Source organism: Pan paniscus, chromosome 1 (assembly GCF_029289425.2).
Source record: "Pan paniscus chromosome 1, NHGRI_mPanPan1-v2.0_pri, whole genome shotgun sequence".
NCBI classification, from domain to species: domain Eukaryota; kingdom Metazoa; phylum Chordata; class Mammalia; order Primates; family Hominidae; genus Pan; species Pan paniscus.
The window spans coordinates 63125606-63148436 of NC_073249.2; the positions used below are offsets into that span (position 1 = coordinate 63125606).

General features: G+C 37.1%; 1 pseudogene; it reads left to right on the forward strand.

The window, feature by feature from the left end:
• Positions 1-2453: 2453 nt before the first annotated feature.
• LOC100971683 (PACRG-like protein) lies at positions 2454-17399 on the forward strand (annotated as a pseudogene).
• The last annotated feature ends 5432 nt before the right edge of the window (positions 17400-22831 follow it).

Here is a 22831-nt window from a genome sequence, read left to right on the forward strand (position 1 = left end):
CATTAAATAATTTCTTTGTGGTTTAAGAGGAAATATTGTAAGATTTCTATTCTTTTAAAGTTGATAATGTGTATTTTATGGCTGTGTTGGTGAGTGTTTCATGTGAGCATGAGAAGAATGTGTATTCTGCTGGTTTTGAGTTGTCCCCTATATTCAGTTGATTGATGCTACCATGGGGATGGGCCACTCTTCTAAAAGCAGCTTTCCTTGGACTTTGCCTCCTCCAGATTGTTTCAGCCTTTCATTAGGATCCCAAAGCTCCTTTCAAAGGCACTATTATCATGGATGCTTGCCAAATTCATGTTTTGTGGTGTGACAAGGGCAGGAGACCTCCTATTCTGCCATTTTGCTGATGTTACTCCTCAAGATTCTTACATTCATTCTTGAGACTAAAAAAATAATCTATTTGGCTGGGCATGGTGGCTCATGCCTATAATCCCAGCACTTTGGGAGGCTGAGGCAGGCAGATCATGAGGTCAAGAGATCAAGACCATCCTGGCCAACATGGTGAAACCCCATCTCTACTAAAAATACAAAAATTAGCTGGGCGTGGTGGCACGCACCTGTAGTCCCAGCTACTCAGGAGGCTGAGGCAGGAGAATTGCTTGAACCCAGAAGCAGAGGTTGCAGTGAGCTGAGGTCGTGCCACTGCACTCCAGCCTTGGTGACAGAGCAAGACTCCGTCTCAAAAAATAAAAATAAAAATAAAATCTATTTTTATCCATTCATCCTGTGATAACTATTGATTTTTTTCTATGTCTTTGGGTCTAACTGAACATTTTGTTATTGTTTAATAGTAGTCTATTGTTGAAGACATCCAGAAATTCTAAATTATATTCACTGAGTTCATTTAATTAAACAGTAAACACAGATAACATTTACTGATGCTTATGTGGCAGTCTTTTTTCCAAGCACTTTACATGAATTAATTCATTTAATCTTTACAATAAATAAATAAGTAATCTTTATAAAAGTAAAACTATGTGATTATAGTTATATAGATATATACTATATACAGATGCCACTGCTTCATTTTAAAGATTAAAAAAACCAGGTCACAAAAATTTAAGCAACCTGTTAGTAGGCTTAGGATGAAATTTAAGGCCAAGTAGTCTAAATTGGCCTAAAATCCATACACACAACCAATATGCTGCACTGTGAAAAAGTTCTGAAAAACTTATTTTGACAAATTAAATATAACTTTGAAGAACTTTTATTGTACATAGTTAGTATCTGTTAAAATTTTTACTGGCTTTTCAGTTATCTGATTAGTTTGGTAGTACAGTTGAAAATAAACAAATAAATTTGACCAATTTTGATATTCAAAGAGAAAAAAAGATACTTATTAAATTTGATTTGAAGCTCAGTAATATGAAAAAATAGGTGGTCAGTATAATTTGATAACAGCTAAGTTTCTTATCATATTTAATATATAGTGGTGAAATTTATTATAAAATTTGAAGTCATGATGTATATGATTGCATGAGTGAGACCAGTGTCACATAATGCCAGTTTATAGATTTGTAGTACTGTCTAATACATACAGCAATGGTTAATTTAATTTAACTTAATTGTTTTAGTTGGAGAGAAGGAATTTAATTTATTTAGGCATTATTCAGAGCCTCCATGTTACATAAACATACTGGTTTAAAATGCTATTTAAGGCCGAGCGCAGTGGCTCATGCCTGTAATCCCAGCACTTTGGGAGGCTGAGGCAGGTGGATCACTCAAGTTCAGGAGTTTGATACCAGCCTGGACAACATGGTGAAACCTCATCTCTACAAAAACACAAAAATTATCTGGGCATGGTAGCATTCAGCTATAATCTCAGCTACTTAGGATGCTGAAGCAGGAGAATCGCTTGAACCCGGAGGTGGAGGTTGCAGTGAACTGAGATACCTCCACTGCACTCCAGCCTGTGCAAAACAGTGAGACTCCATCTGAAGAAAATAAAAATTAAAAAAATGCTATTTAGACAATTCTGTTACATTTTACTGTATTGGATGGTGCTTACATTTTTTAATTTTAAAATTAAAGCAAAAGTAATTTTCAAATCTAATTTTGATTAAATCATGCAACATGCAAAAAGAGAATAAACATTTTATGATCCTAATCATTAAAAAATCTAAAAAATGCAAAGGTATCTCCTGCGAGAAAAAGTAAATCAATAGTTATTAGGACAGCTGGGAAGAGCAGCAAGAGAGAAAGATTACAAAAAACAAGAGGCAAATATGTGAGAGTTTGGATCATAATCCCAAAAGACACAATCTCAAATGTTGAAATCCCAAAAGATCAAAATCCGTAAAAATTAAAATTGCTAAAGTCTATATCTCTAAGTCTAAAATCCTTAATGTCTAAAATCCTGAAAATCACAATAACAAGATTGCATCATGTTACATGGATTTACCTTGTTACTGTCTTTATGCAGATTTCAAATGAATCCCCAAACCCAAATGACAAATTTGAAATCAGGTGTGATCAATCCTTCTCAAAGTGAATTTCGAGATATTACCAATAAAGTTTGTTTTTTTCATGCAGCCCAATGCATTTGGCAGAAAACTCAGAAGACTGAAATGGCTATGAGGTATGGCAATGACAAAAACTTCAGTTTAAAAATATATCATTTGTCTGCATTAACATTCCTTTCAGCTGATGACATTTCAGGAGACTTTAATGAATTAAATTCAAATTTCCCCAAAGAAGCCAATAAAGCTACTGACTAGGTCAAAAATAATTATTAGGTGGTGCAAAAGTAATTGTGGTTTTTGCCATTGAAAGTAATGGCAAAAACCGCAGTTACTTTTCCATGAACCTATGTGCAATGTTAAGAAGACACTTGACACAACAGTATTGCTGTTTGATTACCAGTATTGTTTCTGCCAAATTTGTGGTGTGTATGACAGTGCATGCAAAATGGATTTCCACATACCCAAAACAACATAGAGGCATGTCAAAGAAGACAGGACATTTTAATAAGGAATGTTCATGTCAGTGTACACTGAATCATTGAAGAATTTCAAAAAGAGAAGTGTCACATATAAAACGAATATGAATGTTGTATTAGTCTATTCTCATGCTGCTAATAAAGACATATCCAAGACTGGGTAGTTTATAAAGGAAAGAGATTTAATGGACTCCCAGTTCCATGTGGCTGGGGAGGCCTCACAATCATGGTGAAAGGCAAGGAGGAGCAAGGTCATGTCTTACATGGCAGCAGGCAAGAAAGCATGTGGAGGGGAATTCCCCTTCATAAAACCATCGGATCTTGTGAGATTTTTTTCACTATCACAAGAACAGCATGGGAAAGACCACCCCCATAATTCAATTACATTCCACCGGACCCCTCCCATGACACATGGGAATTATGGGAGTTGCAATTCAAGATGAGATTTGGGTGGGGACAAAGCAAAACCATATCATTCAGCTTCTGGCCCCTCCACAATCTCATGTCCTACTATTTCAAGACCAATCATGTCTTCCCAACAGCCCCCAAAAGTCTTAACTCATTTCAGCATTAACTCAAAAATCCACAGTCCAAAGCCTCATCTGAGACAAGTCAAGTTTCTTCTGCCTATAAGCCTGTAAAATCAAAAGTAAGTTAGTTACTTCCCAGATACAAGGGGGCTACAGGCATTAGGTAAATATACCCACTCCAAATTGAAAAAATTGGACAAAACAAAGGGCCTACAGGCCCCATGCAAGTCCAAAATCCAATAGGGCAGTCATTAAACTTTAAAGTTTCAAAATGATCTTCTTTGACTCCATGTCTCACATCCAGGTCACACTGATGCCAGAGGTGGGCTCCTATAGCCTTGGGCAGCTCTGCCCCTTTGGCTTTGAAGGGTACAGCTCCCCTCCTGGCTGCTTTCATGGAGTGACGTTGAGTGTCTGTGGCTTTTCCAGGCACAAAGTGCAAACTCTTGGTGGATCTACCATTCTGGGGTCTGGAGGATGGTGGCCCTCTTCTCACAGCTCCACTAGGCAGTGCCCCAGTGGGGACTCTGTGTGGGGGCTTTAACCCCATATTTCCCTTCTACGCTGCCCTAGCAGACGTTCTCCATGAGGACCCCACCCCTGTGGCAAACTTCTGCCTGGACATTCAGGCATTTCCATACATCCTCTGAAATCTAGGCAGAGGTTCCTAAACCTCAATTCTTGACTTCTGTGCACCACAGGCCTAACACCATGTGTAAGTTGCCAAGGCTTGGGGCTTGCACCCTCTGAAGCAAAGGTGTGAGCTGTACATTGGCCCCTTAGAGCCATGGCTAGAGCTGAAACAGCTGAGATGCAGGGCACCATGGTGGGAGGCTGCATAGATCAGGGGGGCCATGGGCCTAGCCCACAAAACCATTTTTCCCTCCTAGGCTGGAAGAGAGGAGGGAAAAATGGGAGGGGCTGCCATGAAGTTCTCTGACATGCCTCGGAGACATTTTCCCCATTGTTTTGGTGACTAGCATTTGGCTCCTCGTTACTTATGCAAATTTCTGCAGCCAGCTTGAATTTCTCCCCAGAAAATGGGTTTTTCTTTTCTACTGCATTGTAAGGATAAAAATTTTCCAAACTTTTATGCTCTGTCACCTCTTTAATGCTTTGCTGCTTAGAAATTTCTTCAACCAGATACCCCAACTCATCTCTCTCAAGTTCAATGTTCCACAAATGTCTAGGGCATGAGCAAAATACCACCAGTCTCTTTGCATAGCGAGAGTGTCCTTTACTTCAGTTTCCGACAAGTTTCTCCTCTCCATCCGAGATCACCTCAGCCTGTATTTTATTGTCCATATCACTATCAGTATTTTGATCAAAGCCATTCAACAAGTCTCTAGGAAGTTCCAAACTTTCCTACTTTTTCCTGTCTTCTCCCGAGTCCTCCAAACTGTTCCAACTTCTTCCTGTTACTCAGTTCCAAAGTCACTTTCACATTTTTGGATATCTTTACAGCAGCACCCCATTTTACTGGTTCCAATTTACTGTGTTAGTCTGTTCTCACACTGCTAATAAGGACATACCTGAAACTGTGTAATTTATAATGGAAAGATATTTAATTGACTCACAGTTCCACATGGCTGGGAAGGTCTCACAATCATGGTGAAAGACAAAGGAGGAGCAAAGTCATGTCTTACATGACAGCAGGTGAAGAAAGCATGTGCAGGGTAACTCACCTTTATAAAACCATCAGATCTTGTGAGACCTATTCATTATCACAAGAACAGCACAGGAAAGATTCACCCCCATGATTCAATTACCTCCCACTGGGTCCCTCCTGTTGGAATTATGAGAGCTACATTTCAAGATAAGATTTGGGTAGGGACACAGCCAAACCATAATAAATGTATTCTCTGAGGCAAGCCATGTCCTAAAAGAAAAAAAGCCACTATTCTTCATGATGCAAGCCTTCAAAGTATAGTTAATGATCATGAATGTTGGCCAGGTCTTATAATATGTGCAATTGCCCATAATTTGTCCTTGTAATATACTTTTTATGTATCAGATATTCTTCTTAGTTTTTCTCTTTTTTTTTTAGTTTATTCACTATTTTAAATTGTCAGCCTTATTTTTTACAATTTGCTATGCTATATAGTTCATCTCTGCATCATTTTCAATGCTTCAGGTATAAATTGTGCAAAAACTTTTAAGGAGTTCTAATTCATTTCATGCATTTTTTGCAAATGTGCTTCCATAAAAGTACATTATTACAACATTTAATTCATATTTAAGCATTGTGTATATATGTAAAAACATTGAAACTTCCTCAGTAAATGAAGAGATGTCTTTTTGTATACCTGCATGTGTGAAAACTAAATTTTTTTGAGATCTTGGCTCTTTTGGTGAGTGGGGCAGTAGTGATGCAGTGGTGACCCATCATGTTTTTCATGTCAAAGGATTAAGATTGTTTATCAATGGTATTTCAAAGGACTACAGGTATAAATTACCAACTATAGTGATATACATTTACACATTTTACTTTTTGATCAATTTATGAATATGGTTGGTATGATCATAACTGTTATACCCATGTGACTATCATTAGAATACATGAGTGTGTTTAAGCTTGCAAAAATAGGTACGTTATTATTGTCTATTTTATTGTGTAAAGTGGCCTATCAAAGTGTTCTGTCATGTTTTTGTATGTTTCTCAAATCCCGTTATAAAAATGTCAGTAAATATCTTTCAAATTATTTTTTTCCAGAATTACATACTCAGGACTTTGATCTTTTGGGATGCCAACATTCAGGATTATGGCTTTCAAGATTATATTTTTTGAGATTATGATCAGCTCCCAATATATGGTGACATTTTCATGATTATGATAGTTTAATAGGTTCATCCATATTTCAAAATTTATCAAATTATACACTTTAAATCTGTTCAGCTTATTACATGTAAAGTATGCCTTCATAAGGCTTTAAACAATGGCTGAGGATAACAAATTTGGCCAAACATGGAGAGCTATTTTCTGCCATCATAGTACCCATCTAAGGAAAGCACAGAAATTTTGGGACTCCATAAAAGTTTTTCCCCCATTTATTATCACATAACTCCAATTTTTTAATAAATCACTCCAGATATTCCCTGAACCCCAGTGGCCAGTGGCAGGAATGGTGGCTGCTGGTCAAGCAGTACCAGGCAATGCCTCACTTGGGGCACTGGCTCATGGAGAGGTCATGGTAGGAGAGAGATGTAGTAACTGTGATCAAAGGAAATCACCAAGCACATGAATAAAACACAGGACTACAGTTCACCAAAGTACATTTTTATTTTCAAATACTTCTCCACAGTCTGCAAGAAAAGCTTATGCTCAACTAAGTGATAAACTTATTCCTAAAATAATTAACCTATTTGGTGAACAGTCATGAGCCCCTTCTGCATTGGAAGCTATTTACTCTAAAGGAGCTGTTCCATGCAGATTGGCACATCATTCAGTAAAACACAGATTACAGTGGGACTGTCTCCAGAAAATCTTGCATTGGAGCCTCTTCTTAATTATTTTAGCTGAAGATGTAAGAGATAAACATCCATATACCTTTGTGCCAAAGGAAGGTTTTAGAGAATTACTTTTGTTCAAATGTCGTCCTGAAAAAAACTGCTGTGCCTTTGCTGCCTAGACTGATTTCTGTGATAAAATAATTGCTGGTCCATTCAGATGATGAAGGTTTGAAAGAGGATTGAACGTAATGGTACACCTAAGTGTCATTGGTTAGTCCTTCTCTAAATGATCACCTGAAATTACTGCTTACAAGTCCTTCCAAGAAACTAATGGATAATAAATTCAAAGAGCCAGTTGCTAGTGAATTACAAAAGCTGGGGCAGCATGATGGAAATGGAAGTGCCGTCATCATCAAATATAAAATTCCAACATATTGCTTCACATACTATTGAATAAGAGAGCCAGAAATTATCTTACCACCTGGTGACAGGTGTTAAACAGTGCCCATCTTCATTCAGTTCAGTATATTCTTTTGTAAATCACAGCCGCTATTCATTATTTACTAGATTAAAATGAGTATACACAATCCCACTGAATCATAGTAAAATTATTCATCAACAAAAAAGAACAGTTAACAATGGTAAGCTATTAGAAGAAGTTCTATAATAGTAAAGTATTATGGGGATTATTTTTCATATTTTTATCACTTATGCAAAAAACCATGACTGAGGTTGTAAGATCAGATGTCTTTCTGTTTTCTAGTGTGACTTATTTATAATATCCTTCTTGCAATCAATGTCTAGCTTGCACTCATCTTTATAGATATTTTGTGCTTACTTGGGTTTTATATTTATCAAGGCTATAGGAACTTACAATAGTTAACAAACATTTGTGAATTCACTACTAGTTATTTTTTGTAAATATGTATTCTACAGTGCAGAATTCTGCATTTTCTGGGACAAAAATTTTCCTCCCAGAGTAATTCATTCAAGAAAAATTTTTAAATGTATACATTTTCTTATAAGTTTATTGTTTTATTACAACTTGTTAAAAGTGTCTGAACTTTAGGTGTTAATTCTATTTAAATAAATGTTATTTTTGTATATTCTAGCCCCAAAATACAAATTTAAAGAGATATTCAGAAATTAAAAGTTTCACATTCAAAAAAATCACCTAAGCAATGAATAGAGCCTAGAGATTGAAGATGACTTACATAGTAAGGCTTTCATTATTGTACACACCAAAACAATGTGCAGCTGGCGGTTCTTGGGTTGGGAACTTGGGAGCTAGAAAAAATTCATCATAAGCAAGCATCATGGGAAACCAACATGTCCTTGAAAAGGTAGTCCTTCCTTGAAACCTGCCAGCCAAACAGATAATGCTGTTCTCTGGGCCAAAAATTGGTCAGTTCCATGCCCTGTCTAGTCAGAGAGATGGGAATGAGAAGCCCCTAAGGGCTCAGTACTCCTACTGCCGTCAATCAAATGGGAGGGCACAAAGGTCAGCTTTCTTGAGCATATTGGGGGTGGTGACTGATGCATACTTTGTGGTTCTACCAGATGGTGGAGGTAAAATGGGCTCGGCCATAACTCTGGCAATAGTTTGGGGTAGGTTATAAAGTACAACATAGCTACACATTGCTACTCACATAACTGAAACGTATAGGGTATGTCCCCACTGTGAACATTTGGATGTATGAGATTCAATTCAGGCTGAAGCCTCCTCATGGAGACTTTCCTCCAGGGTTGCTGCACTGAACAGGAGAGTGCACATATCCTACACATCTAAGGCCTTTCTGTTATGTGATTTGGCAGGTGTGTACTGAAGTGATTCCTTTGGGTAATGGATTTCGCGCATTCACTACACTCATAAAGGCTTTCTCCAGGATGAACTTTCTCATGTCAACTTAGTGTTGATCTAGTGATAGAAGACTTTCTGCTTTCACTACACTCATAAGGCCTGTCTCCAGTGAGGGCTCTCTGATGGCAATGGAAGGTAGAGGCACAGGTAAAAGATTTCCCACATTCACCACAGTCATAAGGTCTTTCTCTCTCTAGTGACTCATGAGGTCATATTTTCCTCTAAATGATTTCTCACATTCCCCACCCTCAACAGGCTTAACACCTGTGTGAACATTCTGGTAGTTGAAAGAGACCAGTACATTCTCTACAGGATTTCCTACATTCACTGCATTCAAACGGCTTTTCTCAAGTGTGAACTGTCCAATGTTCACTGAGGTTAGAACTATGGTGAGATGTGCCACATTCACAGCACTCATGAGGTTGTGCTCCTGTGTGAACTTTGTGGTGTTCAGCAAGGAGATTTCTTTGGGTAAAAGATTTCCCATATTCTCTGCACTTGTTAACACCTTGTGCCAGTATGATTTCTCCAGTGTTGACTGAGGGTGGAGCTTTGTCTGAAGGATTTTCCACATTTGCTACACACATAAAGGCTTTCACCATTGTTGACTCTGTGATGCATGAGTGAGGATTTGCAGCTGAATTCCTTCCCATGTCTACTGCACACAAAATGCCGTCTTCCAGGGTGGACATCCTGCTCCTGAGCAAGTGTGTGTTTGCAGCTAAAGGCACTATCCCCATGTAGAATGACTTTTCCACTGTAAAAGTAGGCCCTGAACTAGATGATTATGACTGATTTCTCCCCATTGTGAGTGGTCTGCTGCTGGGGATAGCCCAAGGTGCCCTGAAAGTCTTCCCTAACCTCCTTTACCTACACCATGTTGCAGGTAAAGGGCTTCTGTGACTCACTGAATGTGCAGATCTTCCCTGTCCAAAATGATTCTGGAAGAATTTTCTCCCATTTGCTGTTTCTGGTGCTGTTGAAGTTTTGCCCTGAAATAAAATTATTTCATACATGTCCCACACATGCACAGTGTCTGAATGAGTTGTGTTCCTGGGTGTTTAGTCAAGTGGAATATGTCTCTCAAGATCAAACTACACATAGCATAGGGCTGGATGTTCTCGGAAGAAAAACCTGCCTTGGCAGTCCTGGCCTGTAACAAATATAGAGAAACACTCAGTTCAAAGGGTGCCTCTGTATCCTCTGCTCCACTCCAGCCACCTGAGCTGGGACCGCCAGCCTGGCTGCCACCATTGAACTTCATGGCCAGAGCAAGGCCAGGAGCCACAGGCGACCACTGTGGGGGCCTGGGTACAAGGGTGCCTATCCTGGCCCTGGCACATGTCACCTTGGACAGTGGACAGTGCTACCGAGCCTCAGATCTGCCTCTACAGCAGAACAATTCCTCTTGTGCCTTCGCAATGGTTAATTTTAGAATTGAGCATTTCATCTGCATTAAAGCAAAGTCAACATCTACAAATATTGCTTTGGATTTCTACCTCTTGGATGTAGAATTTAGATTTTTTTTAACCTATCAAGTCTGCGGTATGGATACCACAATATAATATTAGTAAAATCAACTGAATCTCAAATTTTAATCCAGAAGTAGAGAGTTGAAAGAGTAAGGAGGCCAGAGAAAACAAGATTAGATCAAGTTACCTGAATTACTTTCAAAGTGATGTAATGCAAGCGTGCTGGGAAAAGTGCCAAGGTATGAAATTGAAATAAGCAGGTAAATGTCATGGTATTAAAGTCCTTTGTATGCCAGACATATTAGAAAAGCATTGAAGAGCTACTGAAAAATTTTGAGCAGGGACTGATACAGACAGCTTGCAGAGTAGAAAGGCAATCCTGGAAGCAGTGTATTGTGGATGTTGGGCTAAGAGTAGTGAGGAGAAGAGTGGGTGAAGGTTGATGGTATCACTGCACTCGAGGAAGCTAATAAACAAGATATTTAATAAGGAAAGCCTGAATTAAGGCAATGATATCAGCAACAGAAAGTTGGATCAGATTTGGTAAATAATTAGCTATATAAATACATAACTATATTTATTAGCACCTATACATATGGTTCCTCTATTTAAAAAACAAAACAAAACTCTGTTAATTACTCATATGACCTTTACCTTCCTTCCTTACTATACCCTCACAAACATCTCAATTCCTCTCTGTCACTCCCCACACATTCTTTTTTTTTTTTTTTTTTCAGGGTCTCTCTCTCTGTCACCCAGGCTGGAGTGCAGCGGCGCAATCACCACTCACTGCAACCTCTGCCTCCTGGACACAAGTGATCCTCCCACCTCAGCTTCCCAGGTAGCTGGCACTAAAGGCCCATGCCACCATGCCCAGCTAATTTGTATTTTTAGTAGAGAAGGGGTTTCAGGCCGGGCGCAGTGGCTCATGCCTGTAATCCTAGCACTTTGGGAGGCTGAGGCAGTTAGATCACCTGAGGTCAGGAGTTTGAGACCAGCCTGGCCAAAATGGTGAAACTCTGTCTCTATTAAAAATTAGCCAGGCATGGTGATGCACACCTATAATCCTAGCTACTCGGGAGACTGAGGCAGGAGAATCTCTTGAACCCAGGGGCAGAGGTTGCAGTGAACCAAGATGGCACCACTTCACTCCAACCTGGGTGAAAGAACAAAACTCCATAAAAAAAAAAAAAAAAGAGAGAGAGAGAAGGGGTTTCACCATGTTGCCCAGGTTGGTCTTCAACTCCTGACATGCATTCTTTTTTTGTATTCTTGGCTTCAAATTCTTCCCAGGATGTTAACATTACCACTTAGCCACCATGATGTCAGGAAGACTATAAGCTCTTTGAGAATTGAAGCCAAGATTTGCTTGTTCACCACCCAAATGTCTGGCAATAGTGTCCAGCATACAGTAAGTACTCCGTATATTTTTGCTGAATAAATAAATGGTTGGCTTCCCTTTAGCTACATTTGGAAGGTCTACTATGTCTGCTAGAGTTCTTTGTTGCTAGGTACAGAAACCATCTCTGAGGAGACAATGAGAAATGAAGACTTCGGGGTTGTAATAAGGAAAGCGGGTAAAGGTTGTATAGCTAATCAGCAAGGTTTTTAACTAAGCAATAGGGAATGTATTGGAAGGTCAATAGGAGATACAGAATCTATAGAAAGGCTGGCACAAACACAGGAAACAAAACAAATCTTTGAAGGCAAAAATATAAGAACTACAAAACTTTCTTGGTTAGAGCATTAAGACATCACCAATGAAATAAATACATTCTCTTTGTCACTTTGTTTGAGATCAAATTACAAGGTAATAACATCTAATTGGCACAATTTGTGTGAAATACCTAACTATAATTAAGGCTAAAACTCTATCACCAAGAACATAGCCCAGACAGTGAAGTCTCTGTGAGTACTTGTTCAGTTTTCAAAAGTTGCTGAACCTTTAGTTAGGACAGATCATGTGATTTCTGTCCAGCTGGGTTATATCCAAGGGGCAAAAGGTTAATTCACTAAAAGCAAATCTCATGTCAGAAGTAGAACAAGATATAAGGCAGCCAAAAAACCAATAAATATTTGCCACATCTAAAAAATGCCAAGAATACAGTAGGTTTTACCACATTCTGAATACTCAGGAAATCCTGTAATTAATGTTGTGTAATCCAACAGCATTTTAAAAAAGGAAGTGGCCAAGATAAAATTATATTTAACAATAAAATTGGGATGCTAAACCATGATTTCTTCCCCTTTTCCCTATCTCCTTATTTCCTACTTTCTGCAAAGTTGAAGTAATGTGGCTTCTGGGATACTACTTATGTGCCTTGCTTTTTTATTACTATTTGCAGCTGTTTATAAATTCCTCTTTTTTATTCCCCATTCTTTTCCTTCCTCCTTGGAAAGCAACAAAGAGATTATTTTCTAATGTGATAATAATCTTTCTTATGTTATTATTTTTCTGCTTCCTTGCTTCACTCTGGAATTCATCTCCTTCCCTGATTTAACCCAGCCCCAGAGTCTTAACATTCAGAGTATAACATCATTAAGCATTTCCTCAACTGAGTCATGTAATAAGGATAGCATTTACTATTAAAGTTTAACAATTTGCTAATATGAAACCTTTGGGCTGGGCGTGATGGTTCATGCCTGTAATCCCAGCACTTTGGGAGGCTGAGGTGGGCAGATCACGAGATCAGGGGTTCAAGCCTGACCAACATGGTGAAACCCCATCTCTACTAAAAATACAAAAATTAGCCAGATGTGGTGGTGCACGTCTCTAGTCCTAGCCACTCGGGAGGCTGAGGCAGGAGAATCGCTCGAACCTGGGATGGGGAGGTTGCAGTGAGCCAAGATCCTGCCACTGCATTCCAGCCTGGGTGACAGAGCAAGACTCCATCTCAAAAAAAAAACAAAAAACAAACAAAAAAAACACTCTTACCTTTTGCTAGATCCACATAAAACAGGATATGATAGAATGCTGTGAAGAGTGAAATGCTTTCTTCACAAAAGTAAAAATACATTATATTATTTTAACGTATTATTTATATGGTGTTGGCATGATAGCCATGAGGTTTATCCAAAGCCTTGCAATTACTGATTATTATAAGGCCATCTCTAACTTGTTGAAAATAATATGAGAGGAAATCACAAAACTCATAATGATATCCATATTCAGAGTATTTTTTTTCAGGAAAAGCTCTGATGAATAATTATTAAAAGCAGTTGTGATGAGGTAAATTTCAGACTATAAAACACTGGACAGAGTGAAAGGGATGCAGTCATGGTTTAAGGGTGGAAGTGTTGCCCACGTAGTTTCCTTGAATGGTAAGGAGAATTTGATGCTTCCACTAAATCAGAATGATAGAGAATCTTATCTCAGAACAGTAAAAAGAGTAAAATGTGGCAACATTGAAATTTTTGTGTACCTCAGACACTTTTAATGGCTTGCCTGACTGCAGTACAGCAAAGCAGTGAAGGGTTAGACAAACTTAGGTTAAATTCTTGCTCTACTATTAAGAGTGTGGCTTTAAGTAAGGTTTCACATTTAATTCTCAGTCTTGACATGGAAATAATGCTTTCTTTACAGAGTTGCTGAAGGAATTAATCACACAATATGTGTAAAGCTCATTAAACAGTTACTGACATGAAAGAAGTTATTAATATGTCAACTGAATATTTGTTTACAGAATACTATTCATAGAGACACCCAATGATGGTGCAACCTAACACCAAAGACACAGAAGAACCTGCTAAATGCAAAGATAAAACTTTCTTTAGTGCAACACTGAAATAAAATACATAGATTTAAAAAGCCATTTTTTTTTACCCAAGCTATAATTTCTGTAAAATTTCTAGGAAATACATTAACTGTTTATTATGAGTCTCTCCTGATTTGGCTAAAGGGGAAGTGATATTATCCACTTTTCTATTTAAGTTGAGTCTATGAAGATAATTATATATCCAGATTTTGTGTGTGTGTGTGTGAAATGGTCTCAGTCACCCAGGCTGGAATGCAGTTGTGCAATCATAATTCACTGCATCTTCCAAGTCCCGGGCTCAAGCAATCCTCCCGCCTCAACCTCTTGAGTAGCTAGGCCTACAGGAACACAGCACTATGCCAGTCTAATTTTTTATTTTTATTTTTGTAGAGACAGAGTCTCACTATGTTGCCCAGGCTGGTCTCAATCTCTTGACTTCAAGTCATCCTCCTGCCTCAACCTCCCAATGCACTGGAATTATAGGTGTGAGCCACCACGCCTGGCCTACATCTAAATTTTTAGAAATATAGCAGTGGAGCATTTCTCCAGAAAAAAATAAAGATAGAAAAAAGGCCATAAAAATAATAATGAAATAGCATTTCTCTGTCTTTGGCCCTCAGCCATAAATGTTGGGATTCTAGATTCTCCCAACTTGTTCTTGAAGGCATCTGAGTTTATCATATTTATGCTTCACAATTGGCTCTCTGGTACCACAAGGCTTTCTCCTCTTCACCTCCTTGGTTACGGTTGTGTTATCCCTGAGTGTGACATTCTGTCCTGCTTCTTCTCTTTTCCAGGTGTTGTGTCTGTTCCACAACTCAACCTGCTCCAAAAGCAAACACAATGCAGAAATTTCCCTTAACCCACAGCACTGCCATACTCTGTTGCATAGGATAGAAAGGAGGGTTGCCTTGTCGTCTCAAGTTCTTAAATCTCTCTCCCTCGCCCTCTCTTTTTTTACTATCCCCTCTTTTGGGGCTCTGACACAAATCTCTGGGGACAACAGTAAAATAAAGGGGCAAGCCGAGGAGCACATCCCCAGCTTTCCTGAAAATTACCTTTCCATTATGACACTGACCCTTTAACTTGGGACTAACTCACACTCTTCTCTCAGAATGAGTTCTGTTCTGAATGGTTCCTCAGTCACTTATAGAAAATGACTCCTTTGAGGCTTCCTGTCCCAGTCTTACAGATGAATACAAACATATCTGAATCCAAGAGATAGGCTCCACAATCTAAGATTCCTACATCATATGAAAGAGGAAACGCTCCTCAAAATATAGCATAGGAGATCTAGTGTGTCCCCTCCACTCTGTCACTGAGTATACTCTTGCAAAACATACCGACAAGCCCTCATTGCCTGATCCACTGGGCCTTTTACATTTTCATTTGCTTGACCTTGGTGCTGTATATCTGGCACCATCATTGCAATTTTGTTTTTCCTTGCCTTTGCCAAAGCCAATCTCTCCTGCTTTTCTTTCTAGTTTCACTGTTTCTCAGACAAAGGTAATAATTTCTATGTCTCTCTTTCTAGCCATGATTATTACAGGTAAAATATTCATTATCATATTCCTAACTGCCTTTTGTATATGTAAACCTGGGTGGTCTCAAAACATTTCAATCTGACATGCTCAAAACCAGCTTCTCTTCCTTCCTGTCTCATATTAGTATTGTCATGCATCTACTTCCCTGTTTAAGGGCCTCACACTTCAACTTTTATTTCACTCCCAACATCAAACTTCTAACATCAATTATTACATTATGCTGATTGTATCTCTAAAGTACCTCTGAAGTACAAGCCTTCTTGTTAATTCTATTGTTGTAGCCCTAGTTTGGCCACTCATAGTTTATCAAATAATCAACAATGAGTTTTGCCCAGTATCTTCCCATTCAGGTATTCTTCACAGTAAACCCAACATTACCTCTAAAACCACATCAATTTGTGTCATTCTTCTGGTTCAAAACCTTTACTAAAACTTTCCATTGCTCATGGCCTTTTACAATCTGTTTCCAACCAATCTTTCCACCATCATATCACTCAAGGTTTTTATATCTCATTAAAAAAGCCCATCCATCATTTCCTGAGCATACTATTCACTTTTATACTTTCCTGCCTTTCTTTATGCTACTAACTCTCTTGGAATATCTCCTTCCCTTTCTCTGTTACACATCTTTCAGAAGTATATACTCAATTAATATTTGTGTTAATTAATTTAAAATATTAGTTTCCTTAAAACAATGGCTTACCTAGGATTTTCTGTAAACTGAATCTATTTAAAGGACCTGGACTTATATATTAAATGTCAGGTTAAAAAATAAATATGGGCCAGGCGCAGTGCCTCACGCCTGTAATCCTAGCACTTTGGAAGACTGAGGCAGGTGGATCACTTGAGGTTAGGAGTTTGAGACCAGCCTGGCCAACATGGTGAAACTCCGTCTCTACTAAAAATAGAAAGAAAAAAAAAATTAGCCAGGCGTGGTTGCAGGAGCCTGTAATCCCAGCTACTCAGGAAGCTGAGGCAGGAGTATTGCTTGAACCCTGGAGGCGGAGGCTGCAGTGAGCCAAGACTGCACCACTGCACTCCAACCTGGGCAACAGAGCGAGACTCCATCTCGAAAATGAATAAATAAATAAATAAATAATAAATATGAATTTTCTATGGCTATCAGAACATCATAAATTAGATACAATGCCTATGATTTAACCCAACAATTAAATTATTTGTGTCTAGATGAAATAAGTATAATTATTTTGGTTATAGTAACTGAAACTGAGTGACTAGTGAAGAAAAAAGGGGACTATAGCGTAAGTAGTAAATTGTCTCACTGAACAAAAGGACAGAATACAGCTTCCTCAAGAGCAACTGAGATGGAAATTTAAGTCAGTCAAGAGTCTCTCCCCAGCTTTAATCTTTGCTTATCTCTGTGAAACTACTTCACTATTCCCTCTCATCTTCCCCTCCCTTCTTCTCCCCTTTCCTCTTTTTCTCTGTCTCCCCCCACTACCCTTTACTTTTCTTGTTTTCAGGCCCATGCGACAGAAAACATGGCTCCCAACAGCACCCAAGGTTGAGGTTTAGTAATTCAGTAAGTAACTGTTCTCTCTTTTTTACAGTCTAATATCATATTCTTTTTGAGCTAACTTGAGTCAGGTTTCACCTATGGCCAGGAGGCAGGATCTTACTGTAGGAACAGCATGACTCTCATGCTGCAGGAGATAGAGAAAGGCGATTCCCTGGAAAAAAAAGAGCCAAAAAAATTGCTAGAAATGGTGCTGGGAAGGGAGGCAGTTATTAGCCAATGAAATAAATGTACAATTCACCAAGTGAAAACAAAACAAAACCAAAGAAACCACAAGGTAAACCTACAAATAATTAGTGAAATAAACTGATTTACATTCTATCATTTTATTTCCTTCTTTATCTAACTACAGTTTAGTTGAAATGACTTCTTGGCATGATAAGAAGAATAGAATAAATGATGATCAATAGCATATATTATAAGTTGACTAATTAATAGCTGAATAAGCAAAAACTGACTGTACAGCAGAGCATATAAAAGGGTGTTCATTGAAGCACTAGAGCCATCAAATGTCCCAGGACAAAATTATTTGAAAAAATATCAGCATACTGCAGCCCTCTCCTGGAAAGTCATGATATGTATTTATGTTCTAAGAACTTTGGAGAATTAATTCTCTATAAACTCCAGGAAATTGTTCACATTCTAAACTTAATCCTTTTTAATGATTTTGAACTTATTGTTTTTCTAGCTACTGTTTTATATTATCCGTATGATATTTCTATTGAGCCTTGCATCATTTTATGCTCTTAGTCACTGAATGTTGCCTAAACTTAGGATGGGCAAGAGTCTTGGGCTCATTAGACAATTTCCAAAGGGTTTAGACCAAGCATAGAAACTTAAGAGAAGCTTACTGTGTTCACTAAGGAACAGTCAGTGTCTTCACCTTTAATAAACCCTTTGTCTGACTCTTTAACAAATCTCACCTTATATAAGTTCTAGATGCTTTCTTACCCTCATTTGATTCCTGAGGCAACTAGGATTTTGGAGAAATTCGATGCAATTTAACAAACGAATGTTAAGCTAGTTTTCAGATTAAGGGCTAAACATGTATCTAGGTGGATTTGTTTGTAAGAATGCTAAATTTGCTTTTGTGGGTCCACAAATATTTTATGGTTGAAACTTTGGAACTTCATTAAATCTTCATTAAATCAATTTACTCTAAGAAACAGAAAAAAATTTGGCATAAAATATTTTTATAGGGCAAGTCAGGGCAATAGAACCATCTACTACATTAAGAATTTCTTGTTGAACTCCAAATTCGATGGGAATTTCCAACTCTATTATCTTCCCTGTAAAGCTTTATTTATTTTTTTGAAAACTCTTAAAAGAGTTAACATGGAAGGTGACATCTGTTTAAAAGTTAAGCATATATTGTATTTCAACAAATAGTCATCATATTACAAAGCATGGTGACACAAAGCCTGTCATGTCATAGGAAACTAATAATAAATATATTTTATATAAAAAGGAAGACAGAATTTTGCCATGACACTTATAGTTGCAAGAAATTTTATAGTTAGTTTTAAAATGATGCTAGGTTGAATCGTTTCTCCTTCACTGGTGTTTGGGTCTAAAATGTTACTTCTGAATCACCAAGCACACAAAAGGATCTTAGTGACCCTGAGAACATTTCTTGCCAGGTGTTTTCTAATATGTCATTTATAAAAAGGGGTCACGAGGCTATCCCACACCGCAGTTAAATGACTATAAGAAATTTAAAGGAAAATATTTGAACATTAAAGATTGGAAAATCCCGAATGCTTCCCTTACATTGGAAAAACCCCCATTAGCTGAACAAATAGATAAAGGATATATCCAAACAGAAGACACAAATAAGTGATCAGTATAGGTGTATATCATGCCCAGGTAGATACTGTAAGACAAATAAACTCATGGGGTGGGGACACAAAAGTATTTCTAAACACGAATATGTTTGCCGTATATAAAGAAAAAGATGTTGCTATACTATGTACATGTGACTGTAGAATAAAAACATATAGAATTAATTGCAAAAAAGTTTCAGAATAAATATTAGGAGTCCTATTGAGTCCTGTGACTTCCTTCCTAATAAAAGTATTTGGAAATACGTTGTAATGGTTAGATTTAATGTCTCCTGTATTTATCTTACAGGAACTTTAATCCACACTGTCTTCTTTTGAAACTAAAAATACTTAAGCTAAATTTCATAAATTATTTGTATTTCACCTGCATCTAAACATAGCAACTTTTTATTCAAGTTCTTTATAATCTGGATGTTGTGGGTGGAGGATGGATTGGAAAGCAATTTCCCTTTATTTATATATTCAAAACATATGTATTGAGTCTCTACCTTACTCTCTCTGAGTCAATATTCTTGGCATGCTGTAAATAGAGGTGAACAAGAAGGACAAGTTCCTTTTTCTCCTGGAGCTCACTTTCTATTGGGGAGAAAAAGTAGTTAAATAAGTAAACAAGCAACAAATTTAGGCAAGGTAACTCGATTGTGACAAGAGCTAAAAATAAAGAAATAGGATAATACAAAAACATTCAGTTTACCTAAGGGGTGATGTTTGAATCGAGACATAGCTCCAGCCACATGAAAAAACCTGGGTAAAGGGCTCTAGTTACACAGAGCAGCAAATGCTAAGACCTCAAGAAGCAAAAGAATTTCATTCTGCTCTAGGAACAGAAGATAGTCCAGGGAAACTGCAGCATTAGTAGGAAGCAGGAGAGAAGTGTGAAATCAGCTTGATGAGGAAACCAGAGCTCAGGTTGTTGTAAGGAATTTCCATTTTATTGAAAATGCAATGGTAAACCATTGAACTTCCTGGTTGGACTCAGAGGCTAACAACATAAAATGAAGTCATAAATATTTTAAGATGTCAACTAATACTTATAAAGTTTGTGGATTCTTTCGTGGAAGTTTTTTTCACTGTGAAATCTTAACATTTTTCTTCCATACTCTTATCTAATTCTTGAAGATATGAGATCTTAGCTATAAAGTTAAATATAGTTATAATTCGAAAAAATATTATTTGGAAAGTTGAGAGTTTACATTTTGAAGTGATTAATGTGTATAGATCACAAGTAAGGAACAATTGATGCAAAGGAAGTTGTTTGGGGATAAGAAGTTTTCAGAAGTTGATTAATTTTTAATGTCGAGGTTAAGAAAGGCTTTCTGAAGCAGAAGTTAATATACATTATTTGGTTAAAATTCTTTAGATGCTAATTTTACTGAATTTGGCAACTACAAAAAGGTACAAAGGAAAAAACAAGAATCACCTATAATAATATCATTTTCAATCTTTCTTAATCATTGTAATATATGTTTAGCAAAACTGAAATTTTACTACCTCATCATTTTAATTTAATATTATATTTTAGTAACTTTTTATGCCAGTAAGTATCCTTTGGCAACACTATCTTAATATTTGCATAATAATTCTTGTGGCTGTACTATAATTCATTTTATTCATTTATCTGATTTTGGTTTCTTTTTCCCTCTTTAAACTTGAAGGGGTTTACTAGAAGCAATTGTTTTTCATAGCATTATTTTTTAATTTTAAAACTTGTCCCATTAGAAGGCACAGGACCAAACCTTGGCAAGCAGAAATATAGGAATTCTTGGTAGTGGAACACATTTCTCTTAGTTATGTTAAGAAGAATTATAGTGACTAATAACCCAACCTCAACAATGACAACAAAAAATACTAATGGCCTGAACATTGGTGTGAATTTTATATATGTATATCAGAAAAATATTTTTCTGAGGCTATTCTCTCTCCTTACTTGATCTCCAGTGTAGCTTTAGAGGTTATGTTTACTATGGAATGAGGTGGGTGTTGTACATTCATTGATTCTGAATTTAAAGTGTGACTCTCAACTACCAAGAGAATTCCTGTATTTCTGCTTGCCAAGGATTGGTCCTGTGTGTCCTAATGTAATGGGACACATTTTAAAATAAAAAACCTACCATGAATAAGGAGATCTTTTTTGAGGCAAAACATTAGTGCTGAAGTTTTTATTGGAGATATCTGTTTTAGTCTAAAGGTCAAATGTTATTTCCTTATTCAACAAAGTTTACTTATCATCAACTATTTGCCAATAAACGTGATCTCTGCTTTGATGGAGTAAAGAGATAGACATCAACCAAGCTATCATACAAATAAAGAAGTAGTTCCAAGTGTCATTAAAAAGACCGAGTACTGTGAGAAAACCTAACAAAGGACGTGTATTAGCCTCGAAAAGGTCAGGAAAGTCTTCCCTAAGGAAGTGACATCTGAGGAAATGGGAAAGAGAAATAGATGTTAACTAGGTAGAGATACAAAGAAAAATAAAGACTCATTGCTTAAATTATAACTATTATAAATACTGGGAAGAAAGTTTTTTTTAACTAGTTCAAACTCCTGCTTACGCTTCCACAGGAGTCTAGTCAGTTTATTAGTCATATTTCATGCCATTTACATTAAATGGTGATGTCACTTACTAGGCAACCACCACTCACTCCAAACAGTGACATATAAATATTAAAAGCGAAAAAGAAACAGCATTGTTTTCAGTATTCTCTTATTTGAAGCATTTGAACCAGGGCTTCATTTTAAAGAATAAAGATCTATGTTTTATACCCATGTCCTTAGGGTATAAAACAATAATTGTGGGGAGTGGGAAAGTACGAACACAATTCGCTACTGTTTTTAAGATAGTTTTTAACTACAAAGACAGGTTATCTTACCTTTTTGCTCATATCAATTTATTACATCATTTGGAAAGAAGATATAATAGCAAGTCTTTGTCATGGAGAAGTGGCATCCAGAAATATGCTCATGGTCATCATCAACATCACAAGTTCTGTGGTATACATTTGAACTGAAGTATTCAAAGCTGCCAATATTAAGTCTCTGCTATAATCTGAAAAAAATCTGCCAATAAATAGTAGGAGTAGTAGGAATAACAGTAGTGGTAGTAGCAGTAGTAGTAGTAGAAGTAGTAGTAGTAATGGTAATTGCTATTTATCCTGAGTTTAGCATGCACTTACCAGGCTATTGCTTTATCTCTAATATTTACAATTTTTGTCCAAGTCAGATATTGTGGACTTTGTTTTACAGACAATAATATTATAAAGTTCATCGAGGTACATAGAGGTAAGTGGCACTGTGAGCAGTGGAGTAAGGACTCAGCCCTGGTCTCTCTGCTCTCTTCTCCAAACCAACATTGCTTGGACCCTGGGAACTTGTCTGGTTCTTCTTCTGATGATGAGAAATGCTATTATGTTTCTCTCTGAGTGATTATTTTACTATTTCCATAGCAATAAAATAATAAGCACAGTATTGCTTTTAATCATTATTCCCTTAATTTTTTAAATTTTAACTGGTCCCAATAATCCCCCCAAAATGAGGAACATTTTTAAAATAGAAACAACAGTTAAAAGAGATATTAGGACCTACTTTCAATGGGATAAATGTTTGAAGAAGAAAGGAGAAAATTTGAAATGGAATGCAACAGAAACATTATAACATACCATAAGGATTTATTGGCAGCAAGGGTCATATTCAATTCAAAACAGCAGCCAAGTTCCATTGAAAAATATATATTTTCAGCTGGGAAGTAACAGGACCAACAAGTCTAATGTAAGTATGTTGTTCTTATCCATGCCTCTAGTAAAATTTTCAGATTAAATGACACTAAATATGGCATGAGGTCATCTCTCTCTAGATTATATTGGAAAAGGATGAAACAAACCCCTCTCACACACACACAAC